Raw genomic sequence first — 23773 nt, 5'->3', positions numbered from 1 at the left:
ACCATTTCAGACAAGTGGCTGTCCAGTCTCTTTTTAAAAATCTCCAGTGACAAAGCACCCACAATGTCTGAAGACAAGTAGTTTCATTGGTTGATTGTTCTGTCAGAAAATTTCTCCTTAATTCTAAGTTACTTCTCTCCTTGATTAGTTTCCATCCATTGTTTTTGTCTTGCATTCTGATGCTTTGGAAAATAAGTTGACCCCTCTTGTGGCAGCCCCTCAAATACCAGAATACTGCTATCACGACACCCCTAGTCCTTTTTGTCTCTAGACTAGCCCTACCCAAATCCTGCAACCGTTCTTCATATGTTTTTGTATCCAGGCCTTTAATCATCCTAGTTGCTCTTCTCTGCCCTTTTTCCAAAGTCTCAATATCTTTTTTGTAATGTAGTGATCAAAACTGAATGCAGTATTCCAGGTGTGGCCTTACTAAGGATTTGTAAAGTGGTACTAACACTTCACGTGATTTTGATTCTATGCCTCTGTTTATACAATCAAGGATTGTATAAATAATTCTTGGCTGTATTCAAGTGAACTTTATTTTGTCTTTAGTTACTCCTGGAATCCTCTCCAACAATTTGAAAATTCCTACCAGGAAACATTTTCCCACAATTGCACAACTGCTACACAATCCAGGAAAAAGTCATGGCTTTAAGAAACTGCAGGAATGGAGATACACTTGCCCCCTTGCCCCCAAAATTGATTTTTTTTTTTTTGCCTTCGAGTTCAAAACACTGCATTGCCCTATCAAATAGATTTTTAATGCGCAGGCCCTTTTGGAAAATCAATTCTTTGCATCTTGTATGCATCTGCAAAAAGCAATCACCAAGAGCAATTTTTTTGGGGGGGCTGCATTTATTTATTTTAGTTCTATCAGCTAGAGAAGGCAGAAACCTACTCTCTGCTATTTTTCTTGCAATGGTAGCTCCATTGTTTACATAAACAGTCCCAATCAGTCCTTTTTTTTTTCACAATGGAGATGGTAAGGCAAAGGAGATATTAGAAAAAGTTAACCATGAAATGCACACAAGAGAAGAGGCAATTTGGAAAAACGGCAACATATTTTTTAAAAGGAAGCAAGATTTGAGGAAAAGAAAGGATATACGGTAGACTAGCAATTATATCTGAAAGAAGCAAATGGATACCCTGTAGAAGTTGATTCCTTTTCATCTCAGGCAGCAATGTTTATTACATAAGCTAGTGAAAGCTCTCTGTGAAAATGTCACATTTTTAAAATCAAAGGAATAAGTGAAATAATATACAGTAATAATGTAGCTTTGTCTAAGAACACCAGAAGAAAGGCAGATAAATTAAAAGATCAGACTTGCAAGAACAGACCAATTCCTACAAATATCAGGGACCTAATAATACCTGGCAGCATTGGAATATAAGTGTACACACATCATGTACATTTTTCCTATTCTCTTTATTGAAACAGGTTGAAATCCAACTCATCTTCTTTACAGACCCAAGTGCAATTATTACTGTAGTTGTTCCAGAGAAAAGAATAACTCATTTTGCTTCTATGATTATGTTTGTAGTTCCATGGCACTCAGCACTATGGTAACTGATCTGATCAAAGCAAGATTTCTTGCCATTTGTCTTTTGCTTTTAAAGAGAAAGATGAAAAAGTGAGGACCACTGAGCCATAGTTATGCATCGGGGCTGTGTGATGCTTTAACTTTCATTGTAAAACATTCTGTTGGAATACAGGAGGACATGAACATAACAATTATTGGTGACTCATTAAAGCAGCTGTATCTGTTTCCAGAAACACACATCTGCTTAGGCTCTATTGTGGCAAATGACTGTAGCAATAGTTCTGAAAATTGGTGTGGTTGTGTTAAGGGCTCTGCATACATATCCAATTCAATAATATTATTAAAGCAAGAAACCAAACCCTAAGAGCATCACTAACAATATCAGGGGAATTTACACTTGCCTATCCTATATATCCCTTCGTCTTTCAGCCATATCCTGTTGTTGCCACTGTTCTTCCTACAGCTGGCAACAGGAAATGTAACATATATGAGCCGAGGTGGCGCAGCAGTTGGAGTGCAGTACTGCAGGCCACTTTAGCTGACTGTGTTCAGCAGGTCAGCGGTTCAAATCTCACCGGCTCAAGGTTGACTCAGCCTTCCATCCTTCCAGGGTAGGTAAAATGAGGACCCAGATTGTTGGGGGCAATATAAATGTATGTATACATTGCTTGCTGGTGTACACCGCTTGGAGAGTGATTGCACTTAAAGCGGTATATAAGTCTCATAAATACTCTGGTTTCTCTTCAGATCGTGTAAATCTTTCGCCTTTTACTAAAGATTTCCGAGGAGAGGAACATTTATGAGTTTTGTTTGTTAGGTATTCTTTCTGATTGTGATAGTAAAGAGACTATATTGATGTTAAATTTAATTACAGCGGCCAGGTTGTTAGTAGGGCAATGTTGGAAGAAGGAATCTTTGCCTATTTTGCAAGAGTGGTTTCTGAAAGTTTCTTATTTGGCGGAAATGGCAAAGATTTCGGCTTTCTTGAAAGATCAATCGCAAGAGAAGTATTTTCTGGTATGGAAAAAATGGATAGATTTCATACAATATAAGTTGGATATAAAAAAATATTACTTAGTTTTTGAATAATTTATATTTAAAATTTAAGATATTTTATAGACATTTTTTCTAATTTTCTTTTTATTTTTTTTATTTATTTGATTTTTTCTTTTTCTGTTTCTTTTTTCCTTTCTTCTTGTATTTTTTTATATATATATTGTTGTTAACTATTTTACAATCTGTTTAATTAATGTATTTAGATTTGCTTATGGTTTATATGTGTTTTAAGATCTTTTTAAAAAAATTTTTAATTAAGCCTGTATTCAGCTCTGGGAAGGTCGGGGGAGGGTAGGGGAGGGTTGGGAGGGTTTGAGGAAGGGAATTGTTTTGTCAAACTTAAAAATTTTCAATAAAAAAAGTCTCATAAATAAATAAATAAATATATTGTAAGTATCGACAAACACAAAGCTGGCTATTACAACTCTTCAGGACTTATCTCTTTTTTAAAAAGATTAAGCCCCCACTTTTCCCATCACACTACAATGCACATTAACCAGATCATCAAATTCAAATGCCTCTATGCAGCTAATTGTTCTTTTATTTAGAGAACAGTGTTTCTTAACTATGGCAACTTTAAGATGTGTGGACTTCAACTCCCTGAATTCCCTAGCCAGCATGACTGATTGGCTGGGAAATTCTGGAAGATGGTCCACACATCTTAAAGTTACCAAGGCTGAGAAACATTGATTTAGAGCAGGGGTGTCAAACTGCCAGCCCACGGGCCGGATGCATCATGCCAAAACCGTGCCCACCCCATTGCCGGCAATGAAAAAAAAGTCATGATACATCACGACATGTCACGTGATGTTGCGAATTTGACACCCCTGATTTAGAGATACTTACCTGTAGGTAATTTTATATCCATAATTCTGTGTTCCCAGAGGTATATTCCCTATTAAACAGACTGCATCCTCAAATGTTTATGAGATAATACTTTTCTTAAACTTTATTATGCTACAAGTCTCTTAGCTGTTTTTTTAGTGAAAGTTTACAGGGCAACCCTTCTGAAAAAAAATAGAATAGAATAGAATAGAATAGAATAGAATAGAATAGAATAGAATAGAATAGAAGACTAGGGTAGAGTAGAGTAGAATAGAAACTTTAGTGTGACTTGAAATCTACACTAATTGGCATACATTAAAATGAAATTTCACTTTAAATGTACACTAATCAGCTTACATTAAAACAACATTTCATTGCATTCAGCTCTCAAAAAAATACCATTATGCATATACCCACATACACACCTATATGACAGAAATATCACAGTGTAGTTCGAATATATACATATACATGGCAAAAAAAAAAAAAAAGAATCCTGTGAATTTGCAAGACAGATGGCATAAGGAACAAAGCTGTTTAAAGAGAAGTTTCAACCACTCTACCCTCATTGTTTAAAAAAGAATTACTTTGGCATCCACAGTGGAGAAAATGCATTTCATATTCAACATCTCTATTTGCTGAGCACTTTATCATGCCAGAATACAGTGCAATAATTGTAATTTAATAATGTACTGTGCAGTACCTACTAACAGTTGAAAACTAGAGAAAACAAATGAGTTTTTCTATTCCAAACCAGATGTCAAGTTTCTTCTGAAGCAGCCTGTCTCTGGACCCTTGCTGATAATAAATAGAAATGAATAGATATTTTTATTAAGGTGGGTGGTCAGCTTCAAATGTTGAGGCCCGGAAAAATGAGAAACAAGAGAGCATTCACAAAGCAGACACAGTACATTAATTCACTATGGAGACTGCAGACATCAGAGAAACATCTGCATTTTCAGCCTATGTAAGATAAAGTCTACAGCAAGCTCCATAGGAAATGTGGTTAGCTAGCATGCAAGCTAGCATACAAGACAAGAAAATAAGCAACATAATTTGAAAATGGATTAAGCACCTAAACAACAATGGCTGCAGTTAAAAAAAAACCTCTATTTAAACAATTCCAGGATTTTTCTGAGAGACGTGTTAATTTAAGATGAACTGCATCATAACGGTTCTAGACTGACCAATTATTATAACTAGTAACAGCAGGAAAAGCAATAGCAATAATAATATATCCTATCCAAACAAATAAAGCTCTTTTATCATGAGGGGAAAGATTGGATAGGACCTGGGACATTCTTTATTTGTATGTGTGCATGAGTGTGCATGTAATACTTAGGATAATTGGAGGAAAATAGGGGAGAGAATAGAGGACTTTGTTTTATAAAGAAAGGCAGACAAGAAACAGTAGGTGAGATTTTGGTAGAAATACTGTGAATTAGTGTGAAAGTAAGGTTCTACATTTAGGCAAGAAAAACCAAATGCACAGGTACAATATAGGTGGTACCTGGCTCAATAGTAGTAACTGTGAGAGGGATCTTGGAGTCCTAGTGGACAATCGCTTAAATATGAGCCAGCAGTGTGCTGCAGCTGCCCAAAAAGCCAACACAATACTAGGCTGCATTAACAGAGGAATAGACTCATGATCACATGAAGTGTTAATACCACTTTACAATGCCTCAGTAAGGCCACACTTGGAATACTGCATCCAGTTTTGGTCACCACAATGTAAAAAAGATGTTGAGACTCTAGAAAGAGTACAGAGAAGAACAACAAAAAGGAACAAAGATGGAGGGTAAAACATATAAAGAATGGTTGCTGGAATTGGGTATGTCTAGTTTAATGAAGAGAAGCACTAGGGGTGACATGATAGCAGTGTTCCAATATCTCAGGGGTTGCCACAAAGAAGAGGGAGTCAAGCTATTCTCCAAAGCACCTGAAGGCAGGACACAAAGTAACGGGTGGAAACTAACTAAAGAGAAAAGCAATATAGAACTAAGGAGAAATTTCCTGACAATTAGAACAATTAATCAGTGGAACAACCTGCCTCCAGAAGCTGTGAATGCTCCAACATTGGAAGTTTTTAAGAAGAAACTGGACAACCATTTGTCTGAAATGGTATAGGGTTTCCTGCCTGAGCAGAGGGTTGAACTAGATGACCCCCAAGGTGTCCCTTCCAACATCATCATCATCATAACCACCACCATTATTATTATTATTATTGATCATCGCATAGTCAGCTAGATGTTCAGACTGGATTTGGCATACATAGGGAATATCAAAAATCATGACCATAGACAATTTATTATGTATATTATTTTAATATTTGAATCTGTATAATGAAACAATCCTGTCTTATTCATGAATTTTACATTGTAGGTTAAACAGTCATTTACTTTGTAACTCTGAATGCCTTGTGGAGTTATCTTTTCTTAGATAAATACTAAAAGCTGTTAGTTTACTGGAATACCTTCAAAGACATGAGTGAAATGGACCCTAACTAATTTTCCTGATTAATCAGAGATATCCATTATTTGTGTATCAATGAGCATGGCACTCACTGATTCTTGTCTTTAAAAACTGCATGAAAATATACACAGGAACTTGTGTATAAGTAAAGCCTACACATTCAATCAACCCGGCAACAGGAGAAAATGCCCTTAAGGAAGCCATATTATCTGACCTTTCGATGCTTCCATGTGGTCATTCATTATATAAAAATCCAATCTCTTACCTTAAAAATACAGCATAACAAGAAAGTATTAATATCATGAGTATTATGCTGTTAAATAGCTCTGGGTCTAATTATGCCACAAACTGCTCCATTTTGCTTAGGAAATTATTTATTCTTTTGTCAAGTTAGCTATTATCCATTGCAAATCAGATACTGAAGAGTTGGTAGCTTGTGTTAAAATAATATAATATAATATAATATAATATAATATAATATAATATAATATAATAATATTTGTTTTATATTAAATCAGACTTTTAAAAAATCCCTATACAATGCCTTTAAGAAAGCTGTAAGTTTCTTATGCAAGGACAAGCATAAAGATAAGCCGATGTGGTCAACCACTGAAAACTGATTTAGGGGGTATCTTGACAGATAACAATGCACAAATTTTACCAACTTCTAAAACTACACTTGGAAACACTACATTAAATATGTGGAAGAATCTTTACATCATCCCAGCAGGAGTCAACAAGCATGCTGAGAAAGATATTTTTGAAGATATATAATATCTAATTTAAGGCACATCTCTGAATAAAACTCAGGTACAGAACCATTTGAAGGATTACATTATAATATTCACTGATTCTGACATCATAATCACTCACCTATTCCATTATTTAGAGGTCAAGTGTTGCCACATCCTGTTCATATAAATAATGAAAATATTTCTCTTGCGCTACCATAGTCATATTCCCAAATGTGGGATTTGGGAAATGGAGGCAGTGACAGCAGGAGCAGAGCCGTAAAGTCGACATTATTCAACAACAGAACCAGTCTCAACATTTCTTCCTAGAAAAACAACTCCTGCTTCCCAAAAGTAATATGAGAAACCCAAACTTAATCTCTTTCAGTAGAAATTCTCCTTAAAAAAGAATTATGGGATTTATTTCTGAAATAGTATATTTCACAGAATATAGGTAATCCTCGAACTATAACCATTCATTTAGTGACCATTTGAAGTTACAAAGGACTGATAAAAGTGACGTATGAGCATTTTTCACACTTACAGCTCTTGTAGCATCTTCGTGGTCACAAGATCAGAATTTGGACACTTGGCAATTGGCTCATATTGCAGTGTCCCAGGGTCATGTGATCACCTTTTGTGAACTTCTGACAAGCAATGGGAAAACCAAATTCACTTTAGAGCAGGCATGTCAAACTCGCAACGTCATGCAACATCATGCGACATATCGCGACTTTTTCCCCATTGCCGGCAATGGGGTGGGCGTGGTTTCAGCATGATGCATCCGGCCCATGGGCCGGCAGTTTGACATGCCTGCTTTACAGCCATGTGAAGTACCTTAACAACTGCAGTGATTCACTTACTAACTGTGGCAAGGAAGGTTGTAACATGGGGCAAAACTTACAACCGTCTCGCTTAGCAATGGAAATGTTGGACACAATTGTGATTGTAAATCGAGGACTACCTGTAAAACTTAGAGTCAGAAGGGACTCTGTAGGACTTCAAGTTCACTTCTCTGCTGGATACAAAACTATCTCCAGAAGCTTGAAGTGATTCAATAAAATGCCCATCATTTCTCTGGATCATTCAATTGCTTTTTAATTGTCAACTGGTTGATTGTTAGCTGCCATGGGTTACTACACTGAAAAACAAAGAAAAAGAAGATAATTCTTAACAAAGAGCAATCCAACATAATGTAACTAATACCCAGATCTTTAGTAGCGTTAGGACCTGATATTCAGAGAATATTTTCCCCGCAAGGAGCTGACCTCCTTCCTTCCCATTATTTGTAAGGATGAATTCAACAGTCACCTGTATCAGCTGGAGAGAGAGCATATTTCATCAGTAGATGCATTAACTAATTAAATTGACATTAATTAATTAATCTGCAGGCCAGACAGGGGAAAATGGAACCAGAAAATTATTAGTTTGGTAGTTGAATTAATTAAAAAAAAAAGAATATAGCAGTGACGGATTTAATCTCATGCTTCTCGCAAAAATATGGAAGAGTTCACAACCACAGCAATAGAAAAAAAGACCATTTCTTGGCAGGGAGCCGAATTAATCTGTGTCACTCTTATAAGGACATGAACTTAGTCAACAGCTCTGACATTAAAACATGGTCACAGCTGGAGCAAATCTATACAAGCCAGCCAAAGCTGCTATTTGATTTACTGAATTTACTCTAGTTCTCTAGTTACAGGGCATTGTGGCTTAGCTTACTAAGTCATATTGGGGGCTTGGGAGATGAGAAAGAGTAGGTGTGTAAATTTTTCTGGGTGTCTGGGGAGAGTCAGAATGATCTCCAGATGTATAGGTACAGATGCTTTTATATAACCATTCTTCCCTTGCTCAAGCACCACAGATTACAACTGTTACTGTATCTGGCTGCAAAAATCCAAATGACTACTTCAAGAACCATCACGAGTAAGAGGTTGTTTTATATCTTTCTGGTATATCATATGGTCACCCAGAATTTTTCAACCCTGAAATGATAAGCCTGCCAGACTGAAATAATCATATGTGAATGTAGCTTAATTAAGCAATAAGCGACTGGAGGCTAAACCATATGATGACCTAATAAAGGAGAATATTTGTAACTCAGGGTTGACATGAAGGGTCCTTGGTGCTCTCTGAGCTTGCTTGTTTTCTTGCAGATGTTTTATTACCCAAACTAGATAACATCATCAGTACTAGCACTGATCAGTACTAGTTTGGGTAATGAAACGTCTGGAAGAAAACAAGCTCAGAGAGCACTAAAGACAGTCGTAGTATTCAGCTGGTTCACACCACTTTGGCAGAACCGGTAGCTAATTTTTTGTTGCCCAGGCCCAGAATGGACTTCTGGAAATGGCATCCACACAGAGAACCAGTTGTTCAAATATTTGAATCCCACTACTGACTAAAGACCCCTCATGATGACCATTGGGGGAACAGGGTAAGTCTAGTATAACAAAGAGAAGGGCTAAAGGTGACATGATAGTAGTCTTTGAATATTTGAGAGGCTATCATAGAAAAGAGGTCAAGCTATTCTGCAAAGCATCTGAGGATTCACTTTGAAGAGATGGATTAGCTACAGACTGCATTAGTCTTTATATATATATCAAGTAGTTTTTTGAGCAGATCTCAGACAAAGTCCAGTCATATAACAAAAAAAAAAAGAGGAAAACTTGAGAGGGATGAATACTGTTATCACTAGAGAACTGGCTAATTGAGAGCATTATACAATATCTTATAAATTGCACATTAGAGTATTAGGAATGGATAACTATATTCTGATTTACAGCTAAATTAAATTATTAAAACTTCTTTCTCCCCACCACTTCTAGAGATCTATACGTTGTATTTATCATGTAGATTGTATTGTTTTTGTCTGTTTGCAAATATGTGCAATTTTTAAATGAATCACCCTGAAATGAGAAAAAATGGAAAGCAAACCACAAGCTATTGTGTTACTTTATGTGTCAAATGAATAATATCAGATTTTGATTTGTTTACTTAGAATCAGATAGCTGTAGAGACCCATGATTTAGCCCCAACCAGTAAATAACATTGGTTAAGTCAAAATTCTATAATGCAGGAATTTATCTTCAGTCACTTTTTAATAACCAATGGTTTCTCTCCATCTTCATAAGCCAGACCACAATCTATTTCATCAATTTAAACATCCCAGAAGTCTAAGAATACAAACCTAACCCTAGAATAGGTTAAAGGACCAACAAATTTCAGCTTTCTGTGTACTGTGATAGCAAGGTAGAACATTTATTCTGAAACTTTAAAAAGTTATACACACATGTGAACCACTGATGATCCCAAGCATACCCATTCATCAGTGTGGTAATCAGCTGGAAAAATATATAATGCTGTGAATCCTACATGTGTATTTCTCTTAATTTCCCCCAAATGTATAGCTTCTATTTTTTTTAAGCCTAATTAAATCTAATATACTTCTAAATACTACTCTTTTTCTGCTGAATATAAATACTGATTTTTTCCCCCAAGATCACAATCAATCACGGCTGCAATTATCTGTGTATATAACACTTGAAGTAGGTCTGATTTATTTTCCAGGAACTGGTTGTTTGGCACTGTTGATTGTGAATTGTGATTTCCTGCAGATTTGTATTACATCCAAATGACTATCTTAACCTGCCTAATGGTGGTTGATGGAAATAATTGCAGGCCATGGGTAGTATCTGAGAATAGGCAAGAGCAATGTCATTCTACTAACCTTGTTAGCAGTCTTCTGGAATACAATATCAATGCAGACTTCAGAATGTGAAGAACATAAAGTCCTAAAGGAAATTTTAGAAAAAGTTATCGAATTAGCCTTTTCCCCCCAAAAGCCCAAAGGATGGGAAGATATTTGAGATCAATATTTTCTGCTAAATCATCTCTTGTGTGACGGGATCAGCATCCAGACTTTTTCTGTACAGTATTTTATCCTCTTATCAACTAGAGTATTAGCTGAACATCTGGTAAACTTGCTTTCACCTAGAATGTCACACACTGGACATTGTGAATTCTCAAACATCTTATTTGTATTCTCCCCCTATCTCAGACTATAATCATTATGGTATAAAGCTTAATCCAGATTAATGTTGTAACCTTATGTTTTCCTTTCTTGCTAACCCACCATGACACGGGAAACCTTTATGATGCTTTCTCCATAAGCTATGTTTGGAACTTACAAATCTACACTGCGGTCAACAGCTGACATTCCAAGATGTTTAACAAATTTTTAGAGATATTTCTTTGACTTTTTCTCATGCTACTGAAGATCATGTGGGCATCCCTTTTAAACCTGGGTAGAGTTTAGCATTAGAAGGTATAATTTCTAAGTGAAACACTATATCCCAATTTGATTCCTGATATAATTTAGTGATGACTTTCTCTGGGTCCAGCATCAGTGGTGGGATTCAGCCAGTTCATACCACTTTGGCAGAACTGGTAGCTAATTTTTTGTTGCCCAGGCCCAGAATGGACTTCCGGAAGCAGCATCCACACAGAGAACTGGTTGTTTACATATTTGAATCCCACCATTGTCCAGCATGTTTATCTTCTAAGGTTGTTTCCTGTGCCACAACATCGCCTAAGAGATATTTGATTGAGATCATGAAGAGAGTCTCTTGTTGTGGTTCCATTTCAACTAGCAACGTTCCTCCAAAGGAATCCATTTCAACTGCTCACTAACAACCTCCTGATAATTAATGAAAATAGCATCCTTTAAAGATAGTATAGGTAGTCCTCAACTTATGACTAAATCGAGCCCAAAATTTATGTTGCTAACAAAGACATTTGTTTAGTGAATTTTGCCCCATTTTACACCTTTTCTTGCCAGAGTTGTTAAGTGAATCACTGCAGTAGTTCAGTTAGTAACATTGTTGTTAAGTGAATACGGCTTCCCCGTTTGACTTCGCTTGCCAGAAGGTCGCAAAAGGGGATCACATGACCCAGGGACACTGCAGCTGTCATACATATGAATCAGTTGCCAAACATCTGAATTTTGATCACGTGACCCTGGGGATGCTTCAATGGTTGTGTGAAAAACAGTCACAAGTCCCTTTCCTCAGTGACTTTGAATGGTTACTAAATGAACTTTTGTACGTGAAGGACTACCTATATTCAACATGGAAGTTAATGTAGTGTTTTGATCCCTAACTCTTTTAAATGTTGTTGATTATTGTGATCATGTTATGTTTCTTCTGTGGTTTTGTTTCAGATTTTTTTGCAAACTCAGCATTTTATCAGTGTTAAAGATATATTAAAGAGGACCAGGCAAGCACTGCATACATAGAAAAGAAATCTGGAAATGACTTGGACCAGTTCCTTTTTCCTTAAAAAACTTACTTTTGAAAATCAACATTCTTCATGCTTGTATATGTACATATATAGTATCTGTGTACATTATAACTAAATATGTACAGTAGAGATACATATATATGTATATATTTGCCAATATTATATATTTGCCAATATTAGAAGGGCTGTGTTCTTCCAAAATAGCTGATGCAATCACCCATTATCTCAGAGAAAATATTCAGCCTGTTTTGCACAGATGCTGCACCAAAATGAGGAGTGACTATGTGTGACAGTTTCCCACTCCCACAAGGGATGCTGTCATTTCCTGCAAGTTGAAAAACATGCTGAAAAAAAATGTTCTTTGTAGGGAAAAAATATGGAGTGGGATTGGTGCTGCCATTCCCATTATCATAGGTGTCACCCTTTAACGTAATACAGACAAGAAGCATTAAGGGACAATTTATGACTTTGTAATTCTGCAGGCAGATGGAACAAAGGTTGACCTTGTATAACATCACTTTTTCTTTTCTGGTGAAAAAAATAATAATTTTAGCATAAAAGATGTTGGGAAATGCCCAGCCAGGCAGGGAGAAGGGTTCAAATGGGGCATTAGCCTTGAATCATTGCCCAATCACAAGAGATCCAGGATTGATCCCCTTTCAGCTCCATGCAACCTTATCTGTTCCCAAGGGAAGCCAAGCAATCTGGGAATATTCCTGTATTATGGGCAAAATATAATAAAATAGTTAGCTTGAACTCTACACATGTAGATCTGGTCACTTGCATCTGACAAAAAAAAAATGAAGGAGTTAAATTGAATTCTTATACTCCTTGTGATGATTGAACTATCCTTGTCTGACCCACAATGAGCCAGTTATAGTTACCTACTTTCTGCTAACTGCTCATAAATAAAAATTACAGGCTTATTAAACCTAGCAGTATTTCTCCAGCATCCAAATTCTTCATCTCCACTAATAAATACATGCATACTCACTTTTCATAGCATCCCTGATGTCTTTGTATATTGTTTAGATGTTTAGGATTGCTGCCTTGGTCATGCCATTGGTCAGCTGAATTGCATGTTAATGGACCTGAATGATTGGTAGCAATTTATATAATGGGAGTTATAAGAATATAAGAATCAGAAGAAATATGAACAAAATGTGAAATCCATTCAAATGTGGAGAAACTTTACCAGCTTAGCAGTGTTTAAACAAAACCTTAGGTAAACAGTATTGAATACTATCCTTAATTTTTGTTAATTAAACAATTAATTGAGTTGAACTTTCAATAACAAGACCACACACTCTAGAATTCTACAAGCATTTGCAGTTTTGAAGCTTGTTTAGTTTTCAACAAAACAGTGCTATACCCAATGTATGTTGTGTTGGTTGAAGATCCTCCTGAGCTTTTCTGATATTCCTGCAACGTATGGAATGACTATATTGCTTTGTTTATTGTTTTCTTCATCTGTTATGGAGGAGCTCTTGCTGGGTCTTTTTTGAGATTTGATGAAGGCCCACTTGGGATAGCCACATGTTCTGAGGACTTCCTCGATGTGTTTTATTTCTTTTTCTTTTCCGAATACAGGAAACGCTCAGGAAGATCTTCAACCAACACAACATACGTGCACACTTCAAACCTAAGAATACACTAAGGCAGAAGCTGGTCCACCCCAAGGATAAAACATCCAGGCACAAACTGAGCGATGTGGTATATGCAGTACAATGGAGTGAGCCATGTGCAGATCTGTACATTGGGAAAATGAAACAACAACTTCATAAACATATGGCACAACATAGGAGAATAAACCCATCAGGACAAGAGTCAGCAGTCCATCTGCATTTAAAAAACAAAGGCCACTCTTTTGAAGACAACAAAGTCCACATTTTGTACAGAGAGGATTGTTGATTTGAAAGAGGGGTCAAAGAGGCCATAATTGAACAGCCCTCTCTCAACAGAGGGGGAGGGATATGACATCATCTAGTTCCAATCTACAACACAGTCCTATCAACAGTTCCAAGAAGGCTCCACACACCCATTTGCACTACTCAGGTGACCATGAAGACACAGATAAGCCTCCAGATAGCTTTAACAACTCACTAAAAGAATGCAAATGAACAGCTGTCTGCAGGAGTATAAATCTTTCCATTCCCCACCATCCAGTCAGAGCTGAAGAAGCATTCTTGGATGAGAAGCAAAATGTCTTCAAAGAAAAACAAGAAAGCCCAGTTGCCTTGTGAAAAAAGCACCTTTGGGACAACCATGACCTGGGTGACTGAAAATCTCCATAGACATTGATGGCGAAGGATCAACATGGTTAATGAAATCAGCCCTGAGTTGAGTTCCAAGGAATTTTACCAAACCCGAACCAGACAAAATGGAACACATCTCAAGTGTTGCAAAGTTGACTGTTATAAGAGAATTCCCATCCTCCAACAAGAAACCTAAAAAAAATTAATTTGCAAAAAGTTACTAAAGTAATTTTCTTTACAATCTTGTACACATCAAGGAACTCAAGTCAACCTGGAAGAATGACAACATCCCTTAATTCAAGCAGAAGACTCCTTAGAAAGTTACAGGTAAGCTTAAGAAGCTGATCAGAACAAAGAAAAAAAATGAGTAATACTTGTCAAAGAAGTACCTTTGTGCTTGAGCTCATATAGAGATAAGTGACAGTTTCACATTCACTCTGAATTTGAATACTCAGTTTTCATCTGTAGGTGCCTTTTTAGAAGCTTTCTAGAAACCAGCTTGAAATTACATTAAAGAAAATGCAAATGCTGTGCAATCCAAGAGATAGCAGGAAGAACTGAGCAGCATCACAAATATGTAAGAGAAGCAGGGAACTGTATAAGCCACTAATGACTTGAAATTTGACTTCCCGATCCCTTTTAAGCATTCCTCAATATAGTAAACCTAAAAGAGGGGTAGATTATAGTTTTTTTTTTTTCTGATGCAGGGTTTGAGAACTTCAGTAGCTGTGGAAGAGGCAACATTTCAGTAGCTGTAGAAGTAAGGGCAAAGGTGGTATTATTATGGTTGGTTCCACAGTCATCCAGATGTTTAGTTTGGATTTGGCATTTGGGACCTGGGATAGGCAGATGTTGGGTGACATTAGATATATTGTTGCAGAATGTAAGCTGTTCCGGGTAAAGCTGACTTTTGCAATTGACTGATGGTGATTTTGTTGATGCTGATGATGTTCATGTGGTGCTCCAGATGTTTTGGGATTGCACTCAAGGAGCATATTGCTATTGGTACTATCTTTGCTTTCTTTTACTACAGTCATTCTACTTCTATTTGCAGGTCTTTGTATTTTGTGATCTTTCTTTCTTTTCTATTCTGCTGCTTCCAGATATTGCCACATCCAGTACGCAGACTACTTTGTCTTTCATATCAACAGTTGTTAAATCTAGGGTGTTATGTAGTATGTGCTTGCCTGTTTAAATTTAAAAGTCCAAAAGACTTTAGCTTCGTTAGTTTCTGTTCCTTTGCCTATTTGATCGTCTCACAGTTCTTGTTTGCAGGCAAATGGTATTTCTTGCAGATATTCCACTGCACTATGGACTGCTACTTTGTCATGCCGTTGGATGCAGTCAGTCTTCTTGTAGCAGCTTCTTCAGTTCCTTTGAAAAGGTGTCTTATATGATGATGATGATTATATTACTATTCTTATTGGGAGAGACTTGTCTTTTTTAAAAAAAATGAGGTTCAAAAGTTGCATTAACCCATATAGAGCTTTAATATGTTTGTTATTTTTCTAAAACAATATCATAATAATTTATATATTAATAATGACCCGTGGTGGCATAGTGGTTAGAATGCAGTACTGCAGGCTATTTCTGCTGACTTCTGGCTGACAGCAGTTCAAGTCTCACTGGCTCAAGGTTGACTCAGTCTTTCATCCTTCCGAGGTCAGTAAAATGAGGACCCAGATTATTGGGAGCAACATGCTGACTCTGTAAACCACTTAGACAGGGCTGTAAAGCACTGTGAAACAGTATATGTCTAAGTGCTATTGCTATATAGCCATACATCACACTTGTTTTGTGAGATAGATAGATAGATAGATAGATAGATAGATAGATAGATAGATAGATAGATAGATAGATAGATAGATCTCTAATGACTAAGAAATGTTTTTTTTTTCCTGTTTAAACCAAGACATGAACTATACTGGGGAAATTCCCTGCTCCACTTAGGCTGCACTGTCAGCCAGGATTTGACTAAGACTAAGAAAGAGAAAGGAGAGCCAGTTTGTGGTAGTGGTTAAGGCATCAGACTAGAAACCAGGAGATGTGGGTAAGAGATAACTTCTCTCTCAGCCCTAGGAAGAAGGAGGCAAGGGCAAAACACTCTTATAAAACCTTGCCAAGAAAACAGCAGGGACTTGCCTAGGCAGTCTCCAAGAATTGGACAAAATTGAATGGAAGAGAAGGAAGGAAGGAAGGAAGGAAGGAAGGGAGGGAGGGAGGGAGGGAGGGAGGGAGGGAGGGAGGAAGGAAGGAAGGAAGGAAGGAAGGAAGGAAAGAACAATACTAAAACATGATACAATAGATTCAATCTTTTGCTGAAGTTATTAAAAGCTTGATTGATTGATTGATTGATTGATTAGGAACAGTAATGATTGTACATTAAATCCTATTCTTTTTTATGGCAATTTACTATGGTGACATTTACTGGAGACACCGCTGTTCATTTAGCTTCATCTGTTTAATACAAGTGTGTAGATGCTAGAGGCAAAACTGAAAACATCTAGCTTTTTGATGGGAATTTGCTTCTTTCTTGTAATGCACTACTAACTTTTATGAATTAAGAATTGCTGAGGTTTAAAGAGCCTTTTAAAGCTACACTGATCTTCCTTCATGCGCAAAACAAAAATATCAATCCTTTTTGGGGCTGACAACAATGTGAGCTCTGCACATACTTAAAAGAATGGTCGTATGAAAAAATAGCTGTATCTCACCCCAACTCTTTCAATTTTTCTGAATGCTTGTATAACTTTACTGTTCAATGTTAAGAAAGCTTAATTTGAGTCAAATAATAATGTCTGAGCAAATAACACCCACGTGTTGTGCTTGTTTCATTTATTTTTGTCTCTTATACAAGCATTTCCTAAAGGGACAATTCAGAGACGGTGAGTTGTGATTAAAAAGCAACAACAGTTTTCTATGGCTGCAATATACTTCAGGGTAGACAGCAATACAAAAAGAATAACTTGAGCTATTTTTCGCATGGCACAACAAGAATTTTATAGTCAATTCAGCATATTTCTGAGGGCTGTGCCACTGTCTGATTCAGAGGTGCAATATAAAAATGATTTGATCAAATCTCCAAACTGATTTTCCCCAACCAATTCAGGCGGTCCATTTGAATTGCCAAATGAATAGCACTTCTCCAAATTGATTCAGATCATGTGGCTGTTCAGACAGAAGTGGCTTATTTTGAACGTTCAGCTTGGATCCAAATTCAAATTGATCCAATTCAAATCAAGGAAGCAAATACAGTTTGAGCCAAATCAGTTCAATTCACCAAGTAAATGGATGGGTTTACTGAATAAATGATTCAAAACTGAATTTTCTCTGAATCACACAAATATATTTATAATCACTTTCACTACAAAATCTGCTCTGATAAATCAGGGAAGTCCTCCCTTCTTAGACTGTGAAATAGCATCCTCATGTTGATTTACCTGGCATACTGGTTTTGCTTGATCAAGCTAATACCTATTGTACATATGCATGCAAGTATCTGGATCTGAGATCAGCTGAGTTGACCAGCTATTGAAATAACACTCCCTGCTCACCATAATCAAATCAAATCAAATCAAACCTTTTGATCTGTCATCCTAGTCCCTGAAGTGAGGTTCTCTCTCGCTCCCACAAAACATTATTCCCATAATGTAAGGGAACCATGATGGCTGCAGCTGATTTCCAAAGACTATAACAGAACATCATTCCATCTGCCATTTGCACAGAGGAAATGAATTAAGTTGAAGAACATGATGTCTGTCTTTTTTTTAAAAAATATTTTATTAATTTTCTGTTATTACAATTCATTAATACTTAATGAACAACGTGTTGTCTGGGTTGATTTTTTATTTAGTAATAAAAGTTAAGTTCTTAGTATCTATCTTGTTTTTTCAGCCATTGATAAAATAAGTCCCATGTTTGAAAGTATTCTGTGTCTTTTTTTTCTTTGATTCTCAATGTAAGTCTGTCCATTTCAGCACAGTCCAGTATTTTCTTGATTATCACTTCATCCAATGGTATTATCTCATTTTTCCAATGCTGAGCAAATACAATTCTTGCTGATGTTAATACATGTAATGTTAAATATACATTTTGTTTATCAATTTTTTCTGGAATTATACCTAATAAAAAACCTTCAGGTTTAAAATCCACATGTTTCCCTAACATCTTTTCTAACCACATATGTATTTTTGTCCAAATTTTTTTTGCTTTAACACATATCCACCACAGGTGATAATATGTACGAGGATTTTGATTATATTTCCAGCATTTACTAAACATATGTCTAACATAATGTCTGTCTTGAGGAGGGATTCCACCACTGCCATAATCCACTCTATCAGATAAAGTCGGTGTCAACACTGCAATGATCTTGGCTGAAGCCATTTTTGCTTTATTTTTGGTTGCCATAGTACTGGGAGGGGGATGAGTGGTTTTAAGGTTAGACTAAACAATAAATTGTCCCGTGGGACCCAAGGTCATTGCTGCCTGACTTTTGGTGGGCTGAGCCTTCCGTTAGAAAGTCCGCCAAAGTATTCTATTGGGTAACATGGATAATTACATAGTGCTGGGATGGGAAGTTCAACTTTGTAACATTGTAATGCTTGGAGGGAACTCCAGACTTGGTTTCACTTTTGACTGTGCCAATACTTCGTAGCTAATAAACATGTTCCTTAAGAAAACCTGTTGCCTTGGAGTTCTGCTTTTACTGGTCTCATCTATCAGAACCATGACAATCGATATACTAATCATAAATGCTATTGAGCAAGATCTTCCTAAATCCTTCCTGAAGAATTGATCTTATTTGCCCATCTTGATTGATATGGCTTTTGTCCTTCTCTCTCGGAGCTTTCCAAGGTAGCAGATGGAGGTGCATCTTGATGGGAAAACTGAAGATTTGAATCCTGATCTTCCTCAAATGTTCATTCACTGAGCTGTAACCCTATCCTGCACAGTTTCATTGTCATTTCAATTCCTTCACTGTCAATCCTTCAAGGTAGACTAGGAAATTGAAGTCATGCATACTAATACCCTTTTTATTATAAGGATATAATAACAGGCTCTTGTAAGCTGAAATGTGCTTTCCCTCCCTTTTTCTTGGTAAGAGGTAAGGTGAGTCTTGTCTGGCTGCTTTCTCAGGTTACAGATCTGGTCCAGACTCAGATTTCTTTTATCAGACTGTTGCTCTTCCTCCTGTTCCTGAAGGTTATTCCTTCTGGCCTTTACATCCATACTTCTCCAGACTGATATTTTGTCAATATTTATAAGTTTTAGAAGCTTGTTTCTTCCCAATGCAACTTTTAAAGTGATTTCAGTCCCATAAGTAAATTGTCATGGTTCCGATTATTGCAACCAAGCAAAACAAAACTCTGAGGCTTGAAGTCTCCTCCAAGCACATGTTTACTGGATACATAATATTGACACGGTCAAAAATGAAACCAACTCTAAAGTTTTCCCCAGAGATTCAAAGTAACTAAAAGTAACAATCCCTTCCCCTCTGTTATGCTATAAATCACACTAGCCAATGAAAGTAATTGGTGAGCTTCTCAATTCGTCTTCACTCCTCCTTCCAGCACCTGTGGGAATGACCTTGGTTCCCACAGGACCATTTCTTGTTTTGACTAGTTTTCCTTCTCCTTCCCCTTGGTCCCCCCTCCCAAGCATGTGGCAACTTAGAACAACAAAGATGGCTTCAGCCAGGCTTGGTTCAGAAGTTGATATAAATATCTAAAACAGAGAAAAGAATATTCCACAAATATTTCTCCATTCCGCAATAAACCGTAACTGTCCTCAAAAAAACAGCCAATAGCATAATTAGGGGAAATAGTAATAAATACCAGTACCACTTTTAATTATTTCAATCATATTATTATATCACATCCATGCGGGTGCTCATTTAAAAGTATCCAGTATAATTTCATCAAATTTTGATCTCCAATTCATGGGCTCAAATCCAGAGTGATAATCACTGTGATTTGGATTCTAAATATTAACAACTGGCTTATCCTGAGTGGTGTTCCATCAAGTTATCCTTTGGGATATGAGACTGGAACATTTTTCATGCCAGTAGATGTTCTGTCATCTCTAGATGTAGTTCTTCTCAAAAGTAGATTCCATGAATTAAGAAATGACTCTTTCCCTTTAAAGCTCATTCCAAATATTTTTAATGAACTCACATGACACAATATCAATAAACCAAATTTACATTTTAAAAGAAAATTACTTTACCCAACCAAATTACTATGGAAAAGAAATACCACTGAGTTTGATTTAAGCCAACAATGTGTCGATATTTCAAGATAGGCTTTCTCTATCACAAAAAGATTGAGAAGGGAGGAGATAGGATGAGAAATTATTTAGCATAATTCTTTTTGCTCTTCTGATACCCTCAAGCTTTTAAAAAAGCTATTATTATCTGGAATATGACTCGTTCAGCATAAGACTTCAAACTAGCACCCATACAACTGTTTAGTCTGACATACCCATTCATAATCCTAGAGAATTTAAACAAAAAAGAGTTCAACATAATGCACTATAATAGAAAGCTTGGGCATGGATAAAAATAGTGAGGAATGTTGTTCACTTCCAAAACTAACACATTTAATTTACTACTAAGCATTAGAGAGAGAGCATAACAATATGAGGAATAAAAGTAATGCTCTTAGAAGAGATCAAAATACATGGATTTTCTTCTCATAATCCTTGCTCTGTTTTTCATTTTTTGGTGTCAAGAGAATTGGATTCTAATATTTTATGTATATGTCTGCTGTCTTGGCTTAAACACCTGTATGCCGGATGGCTGGAAGTTCTTAAGTGGGTTAATTTTGGTTTTGGTTTTGTTTTTAAATTCCAGATCTGTGATATCATGATACCATGTTTCTCCATGATCTTGTCTTGGATGAGCAAGCAGATATGGAAAGTATCACACATATCTGGCTGAATTAAGATGGGTGTATACCTCTGTCTGAAATTTTCCTAAATGGGTCTCCAGGATGAAATTTTTTTGAGAATATGGTGATTACCAGATGTGTTGTTCTACTGGTGGCTACATACAAAGTTCTTTACATGAAGGTTCTTCCTCATTTTGTACTGGGCGATTTTACTTTTTATGCTTTGGGGGAGAGTTTTTGGCATGGCTTATCCAAGTCATCCCTGAAAGTCAACAGCCTAGGTTCGTGCATTATGTGATGGGGTGAGCACCCGTCTTTGCCTTGCTTCTGCCCACTTAGCAGTTTGAAAACATGCACATGCGGATAGATAAATAAGGACTACTTTGGTGGGGAGGAAACAGTCCTCCACAACATCATGCTTGCCACATGACCGTAGAAATGTCTTCAGACAGCGCTGGCTCATGGCCTCGAAATGAAGATGAGCACCATCCCCTGTAATTGGCAACAACTAGTGGAGTAAACTCTGCAGCGACTCCTTTCCTCCTTCCTATTCAAGTCAGCACCCACAGGCTGGGGTGAGGTGATACATCAAATCTGGTCCTCAAACTGAAGTAACTTATATGGGATCTGATTAAATTTCACCAGCACCAGTCCATTATCAAGATCAGATCACTCTCTGCTCAGCATGGGATTCATATCCACTACTAAACTTTCATTGGGGAGACAGATCTGCCCTGCTCACCTTATGGTCCTCTGAGTTTCTGACAGGTATTTAGGTATTTCTCAGAAGTCTAATAGACAGTTCTGTCAGGCAGTCAGGATCATGGATCCCTGAGCACTGGCTGGCAGTCAAACACCATGAACCCAAATACTTAATCTCTACCCACATTGACACCAAACAACACCAGTTCGATTGGAGCAACACTAAAATCATCGGCCATGCTACCACCCTCCATGCTCATGAGTTCATCGAAGCCTGGCACTCCATATCCAATTCCATCAATAGACACATAGACCTACAACCAGCCTATGAACTCCTCAGAATCCAAATCAACTGCACAGCCAACCAGAGACAGCATTGACCTTCAACCAACCCACCCAAGCCCCCCTACTCCTCCCACCAACAGTTCAATGACCCTGACTTGATGTAACCTCTTCTTCACAAGACCCATCACAAGCCTCTCACCGATGACTCACACCTGACCCATCACCCTCCCACCAGCAGTTCACCTCCCAATGACCCTGATCTGATGTAACATCCCCTTCACAAGACCCATCACAAGTCACTCACGATGACTCACACCTGACCCATCACAAGACCCTCACTTGACACACCCACACCTGAAACAGAATACTCCGCTGAAGATGTTACCTAGCCTGGTAACAAAATGTTCAGAAACCAACCCACAATCTGGGAGAACGAACCTTCACCCTCATCTGTCAGGCAGTCTTTGGAATGACCTCTCTAAAGAGGACTATTTAATGACCTCTCTAAAGAGGACTATTTAATTCATCAAAGAACTTGGAAAATGAAAAAAAAAACAAAGATGGAGTTTTGGCAAAAAAAAAAAAAAAGAGGAAAGTACTATGATGGTTTCACAAAGGTATGAGCCTTCATTCAGAGCCTTCATCTGAAGTGGCAATAAGAACAGTGAAATGTCAATGCTTGTCTGCACCTATTAAGACTGCATACTCTTATTTTAACTAAGCTGCTTTCTTCTGGATTCTGTCACTCTCTACAGAAATCCTTCTATTGGACTTCGTGAATGGTTTGTCAAGTGTTTGTTTGACACTTGATGGGTTGAGTCTCAAGAGATGACAGAAGTAAACACCTTGTGCCCTCCCTCATTCTTTCTTGATCCTATTTGTTCCATTCCCCTCCACACATCCTGTATACATACACACTATTGTTAATTAACACATCTTTATGTATGTATGTATGTATGTATGTATGTATGTATACACTATCCATCTCACTAACCACAGCTACTTGCTAAAGCAAATGCATTCAATTTACATTCATATTTCTCACATATCAAATTCTCATTTTCCATATCTACACTTTTACATGCAAGCATTTTGGCTTCTTCCAGCAAAGCTTCATTCCTTAGGAAGTACACTACCCACTCTTTTTCCACCAACATTTGCACATCTTAAAATGTCTCCATTTCCCCCACATTGATTACATTTTAAATATTTTAAATCAAATTTGATTACATATTCACTTCAGTTTAAACCTAATGCTCGATATTGATTCTTTGGTGCCAAAGCAATTTAACGTAGTTTGTCTCTTCCAGTTTCTTCTCTTTTATTCATTATAATCCAGAGGATGGAAAGTAATTGGAAAGCTGATAAGCGCCTTCCACACACGTTAAACTAAGATTTAAGTTAACACTTAGGAAAAAGTCCGATGGGATTCTAAATGAGATTTTTATAAGCACTGATATATGCACATGTTATTAACTCACATCATAATACCTTATTTAAACAATTAGCTTATATTCAGCGACCAGTTCCGCTGAAATTTCACAGGCTGATTCCTCAGGGACAGCTCTCATCCCCACACTAAAGAGCACCATATTCCACAGCACTTGTATTTGGCTTAGGGAATCTATATGGCTGAATGTGCAGAAGTCAAGGCCACCCATTCCCACAGATCCTGGACAAAAAGCATTCTACACACATCAGGAAAGAAAAGTTAG

At 37.0% G+C, this 23773-nt stretch overlaps 1 protein-coding gene and 1 non-coding gene across 2 annotated transcripts in view; one reads left to right on the top strand and one right to left on the bottom strand.

Moving 5' to 3' along the window:
• FHIT (fragile histidine triad diadenosine triphosphatase) overlaps nucleotides 1-23773 on the bottom strand; it is a 1435547-nt gene that overhangs the window by 1164508 nt on the left and 247266 nt on the right. The window lies entirely within an intron of this gene.
• LOC120300541 lies at nucleotides 2269-2383 on the top strand. The gene has a single exon (XR_005554682.1). It is a non-coding gene; the product is annotated as a U5 spliceosomal RNA (small nuclear RNA).

The sequence above is a fragment of the Crotalus tigris genome, unplaced genomic scaffold, assembly GCF_016545835.1.
Source record: "Crotalus tigris isolate CLP2741 ecotype Arizona unplaced genomic scaffold, ASM1654583v1 scf7180000024342.5246164, whole genome shotgun sequence".
Lineage (NCBI taxonomy): Eukaryota > Metazoa > Chordata > Lepidosauria > Squamata > Viperidae > Crotalus > Crotalus tigris.
This window is presented reverse-complemented; position numbering and strand designations above follow the sequence as displayed.